Genomic DNA, 19,321 nt, shown 5'->3' with positions numbered 1-19,321 from the left:
TTATTGGTCCAAGTGTTGACAACACATTCAGCTTACTGACAATTATATAAAGAGAATATATGTATATATATATGAAGAGAAGTGAATCAGATTTTAAAGCAGTGAAAAGGGTGACACAGTTAAAACATAAATGTCTTTCTTAAGAATCGATGATTATTGAAAAAGAAGATGGCAGATTGTGGAAAGCTGAAATGTCTCAGGTCAATAATTGAGCCTCTGTGGGTCTGTATGCATCTGGAGCTGCATAAAGATGTAATTATGGGGCTCAGAGCATCTTCCTTCAAAGCTTGTCTCATGGGCCTTCTTGAGCCAGAGGACAGACGATATCTCCCAGAGCCAGATGGTATGAGGGGAGAAAATCCACCCCAAGGGAAGACAAATGTTTTGTAATAAGTGTGAGCAATTGGCTGAAGGGAACAATTACTTTTATCTCTGCTACTGAGCCTCTGGATTCTGCCAAGTGTATTTATGCTCCTTGGCAAACACTGGATTTTAATTTCTTGGCAAAACATACACACAGAAATCTCTTTTACAATATCTAGTAAAAGATCCTACTATGTAAACACTCACTCTACAGAGTTTAAAAGCTGCAGGAGAGGATTAAATCACATAGGCCTCCTTAAATCTTCAGAGAGGAAAGAATTCTTCATGAAAAAGGAACATCCGGGCAGTTAACAGGAAGGAGTCTCTTTTATTGGGGGGTATTTGGTCTGTCTCCTCTCCTACTAAGTGTTCTTACTGATTCTGTGAGAGTTTGAATTCTTGATGCCACTTCAAAAACAGAGCCCACCCTTTGGTTGCTCCAGCCCACCCTTTGGTTGCTCATCAATCCCTGGGCACGACAGGCTCTTCTTATCTTTCTTCCTTTCTGGTGTGAATGTGACAGCATAACTTTAGCACCATCAAGTCACCGAGAACACTGGAGTGCGTGATTAGTGAACTTATTAAGTGTTACTCGGCAGAATTCCCTATAAAAGCTAAACCAAGGATCTGGGCATAAGTGAGCTCCTGGCACACAGCACTAAATAAAACTGACAGAAATAAAACTTGGAGCTCCTGAAACCAACAACCTTCTCTGTGAGAAAGTGCTCTGACAAGGAAAAATGTTTTGAGTAGTGACACAGACTGCCTCCGGGTTGTGGCCATGCTGAGGAGCAGGCTTTCTATGGGAGCTTGTGATTGGGCCCTACCTGTTCTGTTCAAAGGGAAAGGTATTGGCTAGAAAAATCACCAAGTTGAATTTTTCCTTTTTTTTCTTTTTTCTTTTTTTGGTCTTCTAAAATCTGGTACATGGTAAAATGCGGTGCACGCACAGCCCCCAAGGGATATATTACTACATGTACAGAGAGTACATCTCCGAAGGGATATCCCTTAATTCAGGTTCGGCTATCATTGACCCAGATTTAAATTTTCTTAGTTTAAGCTCCATTTTGATAAGAAAAAATTATTCTTCCCACTCAGCCATGCTCATGCTACTCTTTCTAATCTAGAGCAAGGGTGGTGGATTTGTGACACATACATATCAGACATTGTTAATGATCATTCAGTCCAATAAGCCTTCAGAACTTTCCTCTGCAGAGCACTCCGAGCAGTCATCTCCCAAAAGACTTCTTAGAAGGATATGAGGGTGTGTCATGGCAACCAAGGGCAGGAATGAAGGAATGCCCTGACCCGCTCAAGAAGCACAAGGCTCTTGAAGCCTTTTCTTTACCTTTCTTCTCTGTTCCTCATGAGCATTTGTGGTGGGCAGGATAATGGCCCCCTCAGATGTTCTAATCCCTGGAACCTGTGAAAATGCTACTTCACATGGCAGGAGGGACTCTGCTAATGAGATGAAGTGAAAGATCTTGAGATGGGGCAATCAGCCTGGATTATCAAGGTGAGCCCAGTATAATCACAAAGTGGGCCTTAAAAGAGGGAGATAGGAGAGTCGGTCAGAAGAGGAGATATAACAATTGGAGCAGAGGCTGTAGTGATGCAACCATAAGCCAAGGTATGCAGGCAGCCTCCAGAAGATGGAAAAGGCAAGGAAGGGGGATTTCCCCTAGATCTTCCAGAAGGAATGCAGCTCTGACAACCCATTTTAGCCTTCTGACCTCCAGAATTGTAAAATAATAAATTGGCTTGTTTTAAACCACTAAATTTGTGGTAATTTGTAACTGTATCAGTAGGAAACTAATACAGCATTGACTTCATTTGGCTTCCTCTATTGTCTAAGAGACTGGCTGTTTTTCTGCTCTTCAGTTCATGTGGCAAAAACACCATCTCCCCAGGGTGCCCAAGGTTACATGTTGCAGGTGCCATCACAAACAGATTCTGACTCAACTTTCTTGGTTCCGTTCCCAACTTCCAAAGAGAGAAGGTGCCCGGGTCAGCTTGGGTCAGGGGATCTCCCTGTGGCTGGCCAGCCAAAACCAGGCTGTAGGATCACACAGCATAAGCAAGGCTGCCAGGAACCCACTCCTGTGGCTGGGCTGGGCAGCTCCTGGGGATGAGAGGCAGGGCGGGCCTCTCAACAGGTGCCTACTACATTGTTCATGCCTTCATTTATCAATCTCTTAAATTTAAAATTTTACTCTACAAATTCCATGTACTGGGGTGTTGTAGATTGATCACAATAATGGTCCCATTGTTTCATTCCTCTATATATTTATACCTTTTGGTAGTGCCCTTCTCACCTGCTCTGACCTTGACCACATGCCTTGCTTTAGCCAGTAGGACAAATGGTCTTACAAAAGCACTTGCATATTTCTGCTTCTTCTCTCAGACCCTTATCCTTATCTTAAGGGCAGGCCTATGGCAGCTTACTGGAGGATGAGAGATCAGGTAGCACAGAACGAAGTCATCCCAGCTGAGGTCATCCTAGACCAGCCAGTCCCCAGCCAACCTGAGACCTGACCACAAATGTGTAAGTCAGCCCGACTAGTTCAGCTCATATAAGCACAATTGCTGAGCCAACCTCTGGACTTATAAACAAGAATAGATGTTACTATTGAATGCCACTGAGGTTTCACAGTTGCTGTTATACAGCATTATCGTGACAATAGATAATTGATATGGGGGAATGTGATGTTTAAATATAATTTTATTTCCTTAATTCAATCACATTTAAGGCTAATTCTAATTATCCTAGACAAAAATGGCTTTAAGCATCTCAGCCAGAGATGAGACTTGAAGCATCAGAAGGGATAGAAGGCAGACTAATGTGTGTTTTTTTTTTTGCAAATCTCCTATTTATCCATCCCTCTGGCACTACGCTAAGTGCTCCCCCAAAGCTTACCTTATAGCACTCCATAGACACTCTGTGAGGTAGGTTTGTTTACAGATGAGGAAATTGAAGTTCAGTGAGAATTAAGTAACTTGCTCAAAGTTGCTTCCATATGACGTCCACGGATTTAGATTTGATCCCAGATCTGTCTGTTGGAAAGCCTCTTCCCGATATCAGGCCCAGCGTCATTCAGTACCCAGCATGCAGATGTAGCAAATAAAAAATATATGACATTCAGTTAAATTTGAATTTCAGATAAAAAATGACTTATTTATCTGAAGTTCAAATTAATTGGTGTCTTGTAATTTATCTGGCAACCCTACCAACATGAAACTTATTTGTTGGTGGGGGAGGGGTATGTAGGAAGTGTGGTAGAGTTCATTCCACCCTAGTAATAATATATTTGAAAATAACTTGATTGTTACACCTGCAGAAGAGGTTATGTGTTCTCTGAGGGTTTACAAGGGAAGGATGCTGAGGCTCTGCTCTCACACTCCCGAGTCTTTAACTTTTTGTAAGTTCTGTGACCTCAAATGCCTCTGGTCATGTGCTCTTGACCACATATTCTCCTAGTCACAGAATGGGAACATCCATGCCCCTTTGCTGATTCTTTCCTAGGCTGCATTAAAGAGGAATGGAAAGTATGTAAATCATTTGGTGTATGTTGCTGGCTATGAATGAATTAAAAGTCTGAAGACACAGGATTTTTTTCTGTCTATGCATAAGAAATTAAGGATAGATCAGAGTAAGTGAATAATGGCTAGCCTATATAGTCCTTATTATGCCAGGAATTTCTCTAAACATTTAAAATAGTTTAACTCATTTAATCAACACAAAAACTCTATGAGGCAAATGCTATTATCATCATCTCATTTTATAGAGGAGGAAACAGAGAGGTTAAGTTAGCAACCTAAGGTTGCACAGCTAGTAAATGGCAGTGCTGCCAGGGTTCAGATGTTTAACCACCGTGCTATTCTGCCTCTCACTTAGTGTCTCCTGAATTTCTACTGTGTGCCAGGCATTGTCTTGAGATGTGGTAGTGAACAATACAGTTTCTCCTCTATGAATCATACGTTCTGATGAGGGAAGGTAGAAAATAGAGGTGAAAAAAATTTCCCCTAGTGATAAGTGCTATGAAGATAGTAAGTCAGGGTCATATGATGAAGCACTTCTAGTGAAAGTACAGCTGCATTAGAATAGGGAACGATTTTTGGAGGAAGTATCATTTGAGCTGAGATCTTATTTAAAAAAGGAACTAGCCATGCAAAAATCTGGTGGAAGAACATTCCAGGAAAAGGGGATGCTCTTGTGGCCAAGGCATTTGAGAAACAGAAGTCATGCAGTACCGCTGAGATAAAAGGGGAACGGGAGAGAGGGGAAAGATGTGGCCCAAAGGTTGGGTCAGGTCACATCTGTGGGCCATGGTGAAGGAAGACGATATTCTCAGTAGGATGGACAAATATTGGAGAGTTCTGAGCATGAGAAGGACAGATATGATCTTGAGTTTTAAGGGTCACCATAGTTGCCAAATGAAGAAGAGACTGCGAGTCAGTGCAGGGTGGGTGTGACTGGTAGAAGCAGAAGTAAGGGGATCAGTTAGGAGGCTGTTGCTGTAGCTCCTGACAGACGTGGGGTTTTGGACAAGGGTGGCCGAGTGGATGGATTTGGGGTATGTTTGTGGGGTGGAGTTGGAGTAAGAGAAGGTGAGGAAGTAAAGCAGATATGTAGGTTTTTGGCTTGAGCAGCCTGGTGGTTGTAGTGCCGTTTAATAACATGAGGAAGCCTGGGGAAGGAGCAGAATAGAGTTCTGTTTTGACCATGTTAAGTTTGAGATTTTTTTTTTTTTTAAGATTTTATTTATTTATTTATTTGACGGAGAGAGAGAGACAGTGAGAGAGGGAACACAAGCAGGGGGAGTGGGAGAGGGAGAAGCAGGCTTCCCGCCGAGCAGGGAGCCCGATGCGGGGCTCGATCCCAGGACCCTGGAATCATGACCTGAGCCGAAGGCAGACGCTTGATGACTGAGCCACGCAGGTGCCCCTAATTTGAGATTCTTAAGAGACATCCAAGAGGGACTGTCAGGGCATCAGCTGAACCGCCATCCTCTACCGCCTTTTGCTCCATGTAAACCCAGAAACAGAACTCAGCATATCTCTTAGATCCTTAAATAGCATTTGCTCATGAGTAACGTAAACTGAAGATTTTGTTCAGGAGATGGCAGAGGCATTTTATGTCGTAAATCTCATAGCAAACAACTCAAACACTAATTAGACAGTTGTTTCGAAAAGGTTCCTCCTGGTCCTTGGCCATGTCTTCCACAGGGGTTTCTCTCTCTGATCTTTCTTCTACACAGCACATCAGTGTTTCAGGCTCTTCTCTTTTTCAAATGTACTGTAGCTGTGCCCTGAATTCCAAAATCCTTCAGGTTGCAAAGCCCTCTCTCTGCTATGACGCAGAACTATCCAGCTCTGCCATCTTGCTTATGCACAAATTTCCACATCCAGATGCATCAGGCTGCTTAGCAAAGAGTCTCCCTTAGGTACCCTGGCCCATCCACCTAGAGTCTGGAAACTTTAAGGTTATAGATGAGAGTAAATATTTCCTGTTTTGTAAGTGTGCATATGTACACCCATAAAAGTTAGTATCTTGGTCTTGTCCTTCAATATCAAGAATTGTTCTTCAGAGATTAATGGGTAATTGTTCATGAGCTATTTATCATTACAGATTTTGGCGTGAGATAGTCTTTTTTCCAAATTACAATCACCGTACTTATGCTTTCTTCATATGTAAAAAGATGGTGTTCTTGATTGAGGATGATTAGAATCCCAGTATTTTTAGTTCTTTTTGTTGTCATTCAATCTTCTAAGACTAGAGGAGAGAACATGCTTCTTGTGTCTTGGTTAAATAAGGCCATCCATGATCCATGTGATCATCTGATGTTTGCACTATTCTCAGCTGCTCCCGACTAGGTGCCAGGCCCTGTGCTAGCTAAGTAGGACCATGTTCCAGCCCCCAGGTTTATATTCTAACAGGAAAAGTTGTGTTCGAGAAAATTTTGAATAATGAGATGTAGGAAAATGTTATGAATTTTATCGTTGACTCTGCTTCAGGAGTAAGTACTCTGTCCTTATTTCAGAAAGCCTGCTGTGCAAATAATCACTGACCAATCTGACCAAACAGAAATCCCATCTTAATGTAGCATTTACTGACATGCAATATTTATACATTTGTGATGATTCTGAGGAACAGAATTCCCTGCTTTATCTCCTGTGGTAAGGTTCAAAAACCCCAAGAGCACTAAGTCAGGGCTTCTGCCAGCTAGCGCTGCATTAGGAAGGAGTGTTTATTAGTTTGCAAAAGTAGCGTGTAAATGAAGCATTCCTGCATGCTGAGCAGGCAGTGAATCTGGACGCATCACACCAAGAAGAGATCTGAACTGTGGCGCTGCTGAAATCTCTTGGCCCCTTTGTCAATAAGGGTTCATTTGCGAATGGCCATTTGAATGTTCACTCAGAATGTGCAGCCCAGAAAATCAACAGCAGGTTACATGAGTGGTGAGAACATTTTCCGTTTGTTATCTGTCAGAAAACACGAGCTGGTGTCCGGAAACCGTCTCAAAGGTAAATGGATTAGAGATCACTTTTTTCCAGTTGTATTTATAATAGCGAAAGTAATCAAAAAAACCATTTGATTCAATCCGTAACAGTATGTCTTCTATCAGATCTAAGTCAATAAGCAAATAAATGAATGGAGGGATATTGAGTTAGCCTGGAGCGGGTGATCATTTTTGTTCTGGATCTGCTATTTTTTGGCTGCGTTCTCTGGAAAAGCAACAGGAAGTGCCCTTAGTTGACTGCAGCACACATTGTCCTAGGCAAACATACAAGTGGGTGGGCACTGTGCCGTCCGGGGATCTCTGACTGGGGTGTGTCCCCAAAATTGTCGTTTTGAGATCTCTCTTCAAAGAAACACAACTTGGCTCCTTCTATCACATGGAACATTCTCTCTCTCTCTCAGACACACACAACTTATTTAGTTGATTTTGTCACCCTAGTAAAATGTACACATTTTTGTACTTAGTCTTTGCAGAGTTGCTTCTTTACTTCCCAACATTAACAGATTATTGGTAATTTTTTTTTTTAAAGATTTTATTTTTTATTTATTTGACAGAGAGACACAGCGAGAGAGGGAACACAAGCAGGGGGAGTGGGAGAGGGAGAAGCAGGCTCCCGGCTGAGCAGGGAGCCGGATGCGGGGCTCGATCCCAGGACCCCGGGATCATGACCTGAGCCGAAGGCAGACGCTTAACGACTGAGCCACCCAGGCGCCCTGATTATTGGTAATTTTATTCTGAAAAATGTTAGACTCACAGAAAGCATGGAAAGTAATATAACAAAAATGTGGGTGCTCACTCTTCAGAATTAACACATATTAACAATGTGTTTTATTTGCTTCAGTTTTTTTAAGACATAAAAATTAGAGACAATGTCTCTTTTGTGCCACCTCATTCCCCTCCTTCTATTCCTAGACACAAGACCATCGGGAAGTTGCTGGGTACACTTTCCTTCTAAGATCATATATCTTGGCTACAGATGTCTGAATTGATGACAATATTTGGTTCATGTTTGTATTTTAAGACTTTATGCAAGTTCAGTTTATCTTATAAATCAGTCTGAAACTTGTCTTTTTTAATACTCAGCATTGTTTTTGAGACTTATCCATAGGAAGCATTTAGATCTAGTTTAGCCATTCATTCTAATTGGTGTAGGACTATTCCACAATTTATTTATCTATCTATTTAAAGTTCTTTCCTCCCTCCCCAATCCCTATCAGCAGTAATAAACAATGTTATTGTGGGCATATTTGTACATGTCTCCTTGTACTAAAATACTATTCTCTAGGGTCTATTTCTAAAAGTGGAATTGCTTATCAGTACAATATACAGATTTTCAACTTTATCAGCTATTACCAAACTGGTCTCCAAAGTTGTTCCAATGTGCGTATTACTGGTCATATATTAGAATTCTATTTCTATCACATCTATTCTATTCTGTTCTATAATTCTATGTCCTTGTATCCTCACTAATACCAAGTATTATTATTATCAGACTTCAAAGTATTACTTGTCTGATGGGTACAAAATATATTGTCATTTGCATTTTCCTGATTACCAATGAGGCTGAACATTTTGTCATACTTTTTTTTGGTCATTTAGGGTCTCTCTTTTATAAATTGCTTAATGGTGTCCTTGCTCATTTTTCCGTTTTGTTATTTGTATTTTCTCATAGATTTATAGAAATTCTTTTTATATTCCTGATATTATGCTTTTTGGCTGCATGAGTGGCATAAGTCTTTTAGAGTTTGTGGATTGTCCTTACACATTATTTATGTTGTCTTTTACCAGGTAGGAGTATTGCATCTTAATGTATAAAATTTATCATTGGTGTTTTTTTTTCATTGTGGTGAAATACACATAGCATAAAATTGACCATTATTGACATTTAGTATAGTCACAATGATGTGCAACCATCATCACCATCTAGTTTTAGAAGGTTTTCATTCTGCCAAAAGGCCCCCCACACCTGATAAGCAGTCACTCCTTCTTCTCCCCCTATATAACATGTGGCATTTTGTGACTGGCTTTTTTCACTTAGCATGTTTCCAAGCCTCATTCACGTTGTAGCAGGTATCAGTACTTCATTCCTTTTTATGGCTGAATAATACTGATTTGTATATACCACAAACAAATAGTGTGGATAATCCACATTATGTTTATCCATTCAATGTTATCCATTCAACAGTTAATGGACATTTGGATTGTTTTCGCCCTTTGGCTATTGTGAATAGTGTTGCTATGAACATTGACATACTCTGTTTGAGTCCGTGTTTTCGATTTTTTGGGTGTATTTCTAGGAATGGAATTGCTGAGTCATAATGGGAATTCTATGTTTAGCTTTCTGAGGAACACCCAAAACTGCATTCCACAGTAGCTACACCATTTTACATTCCTACCGACAATGTATGAGGGTTTCCGATTTCTCCACATCCTTATTAACACTTGTTATTTTCCATTTTAAAAATTACTATTATTATAACTATTCTAGTGGGTGTGAGCTTACCTCATTGTGGTTTTGACTGGCATTTCCCTAATGACTAATGACATTGAACATCTTTTCACGTTTATTTGTTGGCTATTTTTATATCTTTTTTGGAGAAATGTCTAGTCAAGTCCTTTGCCCATTTTTAATGAGTTCTCTTTTTGTTATTGAGTTGTCATAGCTCTTTATATATTCTGGATATTAGATGCTTATCAATTTGCAAATATTTCTCCCATTCTGTAGTTTCTTCTCACTTTCTTGGTAGTGTCCTTTGATGTGCAAAAGTTTTTAATTTTGATGAACTCCAATTTTTCTATATTTTTCTTTTGTTGCTTGTGCTTTTGATGTCATATCTAAGACCCAATTGCTAAATCCAAGGCCATGAACATTTACCACTATTTTTTCCTAAGATTTTATGGTTTTAGCTCTTATAATTAGGTCTCTAATCCATTTTGAGTTAATTTTTATATTATTGAAATTTCTTATGACTTAGAGATATTCTTCCTATATTCTCAGTGTTAATGCTTTGTTACATGGATGGCAAAGGCCTTTTAGAATTTGTGATTTGTCTTTTTATTTTATTCATAAGCTCTTTTATTGTGTAGAAGTATTACATTTTTTTAAAAGATTTATTTATTTGAGAGAGAGAAAGACAGCACCAGTGGGGGGAAGGGGCAGAAGGAGGGGGAGAGAATCTCAAGCAGACTTCCTACTGAGTGTGAGCCCAACGTGGGGCTTGATTCCAGGATACCGAGATCATGACCTGGGCCAAAATCAAGAGTTGGAGGGTTAACTGACTGAGTCAACAAGGACCCCTGTAACAGTATTACATTTTAATGTATACAATTTATTATTTGTGGTTTGGGGGTCTGTTTAAGAAATCTTTCTCTTTCTGAGGTCATAAAATTATTTGCCTGTATTTTTATATTTTCCTTACTTTTAGGTCCACACAATTTATCTAGAAATTATTTTTACATATAACATGAGGTAGGGATCTAATTATTTTTTCCCTACATGGATAACTAATCATCTTAACAGTATTTATTGACTTTCCCTCCTAATTTGTAATATTACCTCTGTTGTATACCAAGTTCTGGGTTCTGTTTGTTTATACTTCTTTGTGTGTCACCCAATTTCTATCATTACAGATTATTACTTTGTTATAAGTCTTAGTATCTAATATGTCAATTTCCCTCTCCTGGTTCTTCTTCAAAATTGCCTTGGTGTGGTAGACAAAATAATGTCCCCTTGGCCCCCCACGTAAATGTTCCTTTCTAGTCCTCATCCTTCTTATTTTGGTTTGTTGTCTAACTGCATTGATTCGGCTTCCAGGTCAGTAGAATAAAACAGTGATAGTATTTCCTTCTTGTTCTAGTTGACTGGCTTTGTAGTTATATATATTTTTTCCCTATTTTGAATGATGAAGCAACTTGTACTGTTCTGGGGATAGCCTGTCCAAATTATGGAGACTAGCTACTTCTTTTATGCTGTTAGTTCTACAAAAATCTTTCTAGAATGAGCTTCCATCTTTGTGCCATTTGTTTTCCTTGGCCCAAAAGACAGCCTTCTTGGGAAAGTTGGTAGGTCGCTCTTACAAACCCTGTTTATGGTATAAAGTTAAAAATATCCCTAAAGGGAGCAATAAGCCAAGTAAATCTTAGTAACAATATTATCTTTTGCTAGGATTTCTTTTATCAGTCTAGGATATTCAGGATAAATATCTAGAATATTCTTTATCAGGCTCCCACCACTTTCTCAGTGATTTTATTGAACAACCTGAAGAAGATCTGGTGTACTCTTAGAGCAACAAAGGAGTCTGGTCCCAAATTCGAACAAACTGAAGGAGATAAACCCAGCCCCTGTTGGAGGTGTGGTGGGCTCAGCTGCTGCCCTACAGAGCTCTGCCAGGAGGTAGGAAACTGAGGGCCCAGCCTTCCCAGGCCAACACAATGAGTCAGCAAACGCACAACAATGTGTATGAGCTGCAATGGAGCCTGACCTGACACCAACATCCTAAGCTTAAATATGGCTGTGGCTTCACCTCTGCTTTCCAAATCTGGAAAAAATTTCTCTTGTGGCCAACCTGAACCCAGAATCATGCAGAAAGGGAAATCTGGGAAACATGGTTTTAACTTAACTACATTGACAATAAAAAGCCACCATAATTGTTGTTTTGCTAGATAGTCAGAAAGTACCTTATGTATATCATGTTGACTGCATACAGAATACCTTTACTGGGCCAAGTTTAAAATTTTTTTTTTTTAAAGGTTTATTTATTTATTTATTTGAGAGAGCGAGAATGAGAGAGAGAGAGTACATGAGAGGGGGGAGGGTCAGAGGGAGAAGCAGACTCCCTGCTGAGCAGGGAGCCCGATGCGGGACTCGATCCCGGGACTCCGGGATCATGACCTGAGCGAAGGCAGTCGCTTAACCAACTGAGTCACCCAGGCACCGCCCAAGTTTTAAAATTTTTTTTTTTTTAAAGATTTTATTTATTTATTCGACAGAGAGAGAGCACAAGTAGGCAGAGTGGCAGGCAGAGGGAGAAGAAGGAGGCTCTCCGCTGAGCAGGGAGCCCGATGTGGGACTCGATCCCAGGACTCCAGGATCATGACCCGAGCCGAAGGCAGCCGCTTAACCGGCTGAGCCACCCAGGCGCCCAGTTTTAAAATTTTTAATAAAAGTCTGAAAGCTTCATTTGAAAAATATTTCTTATCTTCCAACATTGGACATTGTCCACTATATTTTTCCACAGTCCCTCATAGTTGACAGTTGACTTTTTCTCTTTCTTTATTTTGTATCTATTTGTATTAGATAATAAATGTCTACCACATCATCAGCACAAAAGACAGGCCAAAATTGTTTTAGAGAAATATATAAAAGTATACATGATTATTTGTTGCATATGTGATTTACCATTGTAACTTTCCTCAAATCCTTTCTGGAAGCCATGGGATACAAAAAATAAAAACAGAATATTTTCTCGAGAATGTTTGATTTTCACAGAACTTTCCAAAGAAAAGTTCAAAGAAGAATCCTCTTAACACTTGCATTTCTGAAGAAGAATCCTCTCAACGATCACTTTTTATTTACTGATGTTTGGAAACAAGATATATGGTCAAAATGATCTCTTTAAAATGAAAGTACAGGGTCTCTTTTTATGTGCATGTATTTGCTAATTTTGTGTGTGTGTTTCTTCCTCAGCCAAAGCTAGATGCCCTTGTTTCTCCTGTGTCTTGGGTAAAAATTCTTGACTCAAAATAAAAAGTCTGAATACAGAACAAAACTTTTGGATAAGGATTTGAAGTGGAAGCCTACTAAAAAGTTTTTGGTATATGGTATCTGGTCTACTTCATTATTTATGTCACTTTTGAGATCTTATCTTTCATTCCTTAGGAAACTCAAACTACAGCCTCTAGTTTTAAACCCTGGGGAACTGTTCTTTGGCATAAGAAATAAAGATACTTATCAGAAACCAGTTTTATTTTATGTTTTGCCTAGAGAAAATTTCATGTAAAATAATGTATCTAAGTATAACACCATTATTTCTGTGCTATAATTTATACTCGGGAAGTCTTCTTGGAATATGATATTTTGTGACTGAACAAACTGGATTTCCTTATTTCAAGTTCTTGTTGAGTTAAGATGATAAATAGGTTCACAGAGATACATCTGACTGAACCAGTGTTAAGTGTTTTTTGTATTTTTCTTAAAAGTTGGGGACTATTTCAATCAGAGAAAGACATGTATCATATGACCTCACTGATATGAGGAATTCTTAATCTCAGGAAACAAACGGAGGGTTGCTGGAGTGGTGGAGGGTCGGAGGGATGCGGTGGCTGGGTGATAGACATTGGGGAGGGTATGTGCTATGGTGAGCATTGTGAATTGTGTGAGACTGTTGAATCACAGATCTGTACCTCTGAAACAAATAATACATTATATTTAAAAAAAAAAAAAAGCAGAAGAAGATAGCAGGAGGGGAAGAATGAAGGGGGGAAATCAGAGGGGGAGATGGACCATGAGAGACGATGGACTCTGAAAAACAAACTGAGGGTTCTAGAGGGGAGGGGATGGGAGGACGGGTTAGCCTGGTGATGGGTATTAAAGAGGGCACGTTCTGCATGGAGCACTGGGTGTTATACGCAAACAATGAATCATGGAACACTACACCAAAAACTAATGATGTAATGTATGGTGATTAACATAACATAATTAAAAAAAAAGAAAAAAAAAAGTTGGGGACTATTTGTAAGATTATTTGCAAGGGAATAAACAACTAGTCTCAGGTATGTTTTTCTACCTGTATTCAGTTTCTTTTATAGATGTAGATGATGGTATGATTCCACAGGTATTGGTGTTATATTATTGGTATTATATTATCATAATTAGGATCTCAGAAGCTATAGTCTATATGGAATAGGATGAATTTTTTTGTAAATTAAAAGAAAACATTTTAAAGATATGTGTTCAGAGGTACATATAGAGTGTGTGTGTGTGTATATATATATATTATAAAATGTCCCCATCACTCTCTTTCCTTTTCCCCTCAGTCTGTTCATTTTTGTTTATAACCTTTATTACCTGGATTAATTTAAGTTGTCCTAACCAGTTTTAGCAGAGTTACAAACATACTATTGACCATGATGTTGAATTAATTTGATCTTCATTGATGTCATGGTAGGAGTAAAAGGTCAGGAATAGCTCCCTCAGAGACTTAAAAATGGGTAGGTGTGTACCCGGAGAGAGGAGCAGAGCACTGCACACTGAGGGGCGACACGAGCCAATGGTGGGTGAAACTGCAAGTATCTCAGCACGGAGACCAGACACCGCGGGTACCTCAGGTGAGAGGAGGGAGTGAGCAGCCCCAGGCCAACCTGGCTTGCCTGCTAAGGAGCTTAGCTCTTACCCTGGGGATGATAGGGAGCCAGTGACTTAGAAATGAATTGGTTCTGGGCAAGAGTTACAGGTTAGACTCCTAGGTCCTAGAGGTGCAATGTTACAGTGTTCTATTTTTGGAAACTTATTCCATAAAAAGAAAAGCCCCAATCATGACAACAAACAAAAAAGAAACAATACAAAAATATATGCTTTTACAGATGTGTTTTAAAAGCTATGTGGCGAAGGCTACTTTGGGTTTTCTTGTTTGTTTGCTTGCTCTGTTTTGTTTTGCATGAATTGTACCGAAGTTGTCTTCTTTCCTTGTAAATCTCCCTGTAGCAAACATGGGGATTTTTTTTTCCAAAGACCTTTGGCCCCAACTAAAAATTGGGGTGGTTTGTCTCCAAACTGCGAGCTGACAATTAGACTCATCCCTTCATTTATTTAATAAATATTTATTGAACACCTATCATATGAGATATTGTTCTGATGGCAAATGAAAAAGACAAAAACCCTGCCATTATGGAGATTTTTTTTTTTCCACTCGGAGAGAAAGACAATAAGCCCCCGCACAGGTGCGTGCACACATGCCCTCCCCTTCCCCCAACTATAATGCCAGGTAGTGAGAAGGATAATAAAGGTTATAAAGAAGAATGAAGAGACTGAGGGAAAAAGGAAAGAGAGTGATGGGGACATTTTATAGAGTCATTTTATATTAGTCAAGGAAGATTTCTCTGTGGAAGTGACATTTGAGCAGAACCATGAAGGAAATGAGAGAACAATCATGGGACCATCTGGGGAAAAGACATGTTGAGTGCCTCCCACTGTCTGCATGGCATGGAGCTAGGTGGGGCAGTTGCTCAAGTCACTACTGCTTTGGTGAATCTTTGCTGTGAACATAGATGTAGATTCGGTCAGTTGCATCATCTCTGACTTCACCAGACTCCTCAGTGTCCCCAGTCAACCTCAGATTTGCTGGTAACGTGTCATTGGATAGACACCAGTATGATGACGTTTGTGTTGGTGGTGGTGGTGTGGCTGGTGGTCTAGGTGTGTGCGCCGTATGGTAAGATGGTTTTGAACATCAGAGGGCTGGAAGCCAATACACTATCAATATGGGATCTTAATAATATGATCACATTCTCATTAAAAAAATCAATGATGATAACAGCAACTGTCATTTTTTTTTAAAGCATGTGAGATGGACAAGTACTGTCCTCATGATAGAGGTGACAGAAGGGGCCTAGAAAGTCTAAGTTAACTTGCTCAAGATTATACAGTATATGCCAACAGTTAGGTTTGAAATGAGGTCTGTCCAACTTCAGAGTCCAAACTTTATACCAAGCACGGCACTGGTCTGCCTCCAAGGGTAATACCACCGAGAGCAGTATGGAGGATGGGCTCGGGAGGATGTGAGCGCTAAACAGGAGGAGGCAGTAGTTTTGAATAATTTCCTGACAACCTGCTCCCTTACCTGGGCATCCTGTTCACTTAGCCTCCAGAATAAACACAACTCTTCTACGCTTCTAAGCATAGACTTATGATTGAGTAGACAGATTTCCTATGAGGACAAGTTTTTACAGAAATTCATCTTTAAGAATAATCTTCATTTGTAAGATTCAAAACTGTATTGTATCTGTGCGGGTTGAACTGAGAAATAAGAAGGTTGAAGTCGGGCTATTTTATAGTTAAGAATGAACTGATGATTCTGTGGAAGCTGCGTAAGTCCACGAACTCAAATAATCGCAGCATGGGGCTGGACCTCTGGTGGATAAACCGTGTTTTCTTTTGGGCAGAATCATTTTCTCTTATGATATCTAAAATTAAGTGGATGCTGAGATAGCTGCATTCGCCCCCCCAAAATAACTCATGTAAATTCGAATGACCGCTCATAATTGTAAATGTGTTTGATCTCCTTTTCCCTAATGGGAATGTGATGACAGGTATATAAATTCTTTAAGCCAAACCATTAGCATCATACTGATGCTTAGCCTGACTTGGTGGTGAACGGGTTGGAAAGATTAAGATAACAGCTCTTCTCCTGCCAGTGAGATATCCATCATTAATATTTGGTTTTAGTTTTCATTTCACAGATACTCATTCACGGCTCAAAAACAAAACTTGTGAGGAAAACTGAATTAGAGTGATAGAAATTAGATTCTGATTTTAGTTTACCTTGTTAATTTCTCCCTATGTACAAAAAGCATGAATTTTTTGGCTTTCTTTCTTTTGCAGGGACTGTGCTTCTTGTTTCATTAAATTTTTTTTTTAATGTTGGAATCATCATAAACTCACGGGAACACTGTAACTTTTTTCCTTGAATTATTTGTGATTAGGTTTCAGACGTGATGATGCATCCTTACCTGGACTGCGACGGACGGAGTGTCTCCAAAGACGTTCTGCTACATAACACAATATAATCACCCAAACCGAGAAGTTAACACTGCTGCCTCCTATCATCTGTTCTTCAAAACCCATGTAAATTGTGCTAGTTGCCCCAGGGTCCTTCATAGTGATGGGGTCAAGTTCAGAACCACACCCTGCCATTAGTTGTCCTGTCCATTTGGTTTCCTTCAGTCTGGAACGGTTCTTCACTCTTCTCTTGATTTTCATGACCTTGACTCTTTTGAAGATTAACAGGCCAGGCATTTTGTAGAATATTCTTCAATTTGGGTTAGTCTGGTGTTTCCCCGTGATTAGATTCAGGTTACAAAGTTTTGGGATTAGATTCAGGTTACAAAGTTTTGGCAGGGAGAAATACCACAGAACTGACACCGTGTTCCTACTGCGTCCCATCTTCCGGCTCACAGTGCAAATGGGTTCCATTACTGAGGATGTTTACTTGGATCCCCTGGTTAAATCAGGGTCTATCAGCATTTCTGACTGTAAAGTTACTCTTTCCCTTTTGTAATTAATAGTTATTTTGTCGAGAGTACTCTGAGACCATATAAATATCCTGTTTATGGCTCCTTCTTTCCTTGAACACTAATTTTCTTGCACAATCATATGTTCCTGTTTTGTCTTACACTTTTTCTGCCCTTGGCCTGGGGTGAGACATTTCTCCAAGGAGCCCTGGTTCCTTTTAGAGGAAAATGGCATTTAGAGATCAGGATCTGTGTGGTAGATGTGCTTATTGCTATTGGCTGGGGAACGCAGTTGCTAATCTCAGTCTCAGCAGGAAAAACTAGAAAACACACACACCTACTTAGATATGCCTTTATTTCTATATTTATCTGTATAAATTGAAAAACAGGAATTAATACCAATACCCCCAATTCCAATTCAATACTACAGCATTCATTCTACCTTTCTCTCTTTTTATATTTCTCTAGCAGTGACAGACCTGGTTTCCATTATCCTTAGTATAATTGCTTGTTTGATAAATCCATTTGTAACTAGTCTCCCATCCCCACCATCAGCCTTTCCCCCCACATCTCCATCTTTCTGCTCAATCTGCCCCAGTCTGAGCCCCCATCTGCCCCACTTGGACATCTGTTCTCACTCTGCTTGGGTTCTGACAGCCCATGCCAGGCAGCCCCCCAGTGCATGCCCTTCTCAACCTGCTCAGGTTCCTAAACTCTGTTGCCAAGCTGTCCCCTTGCAAGGATGCCCTACTCTCCCACTCAGGTTCTGAGCCCCTACACCAGTTCACCCCCTGTGTGGATAGCCTCCTCATTCCCCTTGGGCTCTGATAACCCATGCAAGGCTGCTCCTCTGAATGGACTGGAAGATACTAAAACGTGGGGCATCAAAACAAAAGACACAACAGTCTCTCCCTCCTGCAACTCACAATCTAGTGCAAGGAGAGAGACCATGAATGTTATAAATATGTCAACCTTGAAGTATGTTTAAGGTCACTCATATTGGAAAAGGACGGACTAGGATAAAGGGAATGAGGAGTGGGGGGGGTGCAATTTTAGGAAGGGGGGTCAGTGAAGACCTCACTGAGAAGCTGTCACTGGAGTAAAATTTTGAAGATGAGGAAGTGAAGAAGTGAGCCATGGCTGTCTGGGAGAAGAGCATTTATTCCAGGTCAAGACAGCAGCCAGGGAAATGATCTGAGATGGGAGCTTGCTGGCCTGCACCAGGCAAAGCATGCTGGGCTGGGGGCCAGAGTCAGCAGTGGGGGAGAGGGGTGAGACAGGGGGCCTAGGGAATGAGGACACATCATGTCACCAAACTGATGTCTGCATTCCAATCCCAGCTTTACCACTCTGACTGTTGTTTACATATAAAGCTATCAGGTTTTTTTTTTTTTTTCATGTGATTTGTCTCTTAATCCCAAATTCCGATTACAAAGGATTCCAAATAGTAGTATTTTAACCTGGTCAAGTAGGTGAACTAAAGGCAAGGCATTTAAAAAACTATTAATACTGATAACACAGGATAATTTTGTTTCCTCACTTAGTATATTTTTGCAACAGTTGTGATTCACTATAACTTAATTGAGAACACAGAAGAAATTTGTAGAAGGAAGATAGGACTCTCCACCTTCCTTAGTTTTCCAGACTGGCATTTCATGGACAGATGTGAACATCTGAACTGGTGTTTCATCTTAGAAGTGGGTGTCTGACTCCCCGGTCACCATAATAGGTAGTAAAGAGAATAAAGATCCCACGTTTATAGTTAAGCTTGCCCTTCTTTTATTGGAATGCGTACTTACACCAGAAGGATTTATTTTTACAGGTCAGGGAAGTGCCCACTGTGATGTGGTTATTGTGTCTTTCATTTTACAAGTAACATGAGGTCAGGTATTTTTAAAAACATGGAAAGTTAATGTTGAATTTTCAAAAGCCTAAGCCTTTTTGGCTTGTTCCTCTGGGCTCTTCACAATGAGGGTATGTTAAGAAGCTTTCTACAACCTGAAAGACAGTCTCAACTGTGTCTTCAAAGGTTTAATTGTGCAGCTGTTGATTTTTGAAGTGTTTAATTTATGATGTATCATGCATACTCTTAGGACTGAGATGAGTATTGGTCAGTTAATTCTGGCAAAAATATCATTTGATGACTAAAAGTAGTGAGTTCCATTTTCAAGGAAAGAGATTATTCTCTGGGCCTTAGCACAGGCATCTAA

This window comes from Halichoerus grypus, chromosome 8 (genome assembly GCF_964656455.1).
Source record: "Halichoerus grypus chromosome 8, mHalGry1.hap1.1, whole genome shotgun sequence".
Taxonomy (NCBI): domain Eukaryota; kingdom Metazoa; phylum Chordata; class Mammalia; order Carnivora; family Phocidae; genus Halichoerus; species Halichoerus grypus.
The sequence above is the reverse complement of the archived record's forward strand: the minus strand, read 5'-3'. Positions refer to the sequence as shown.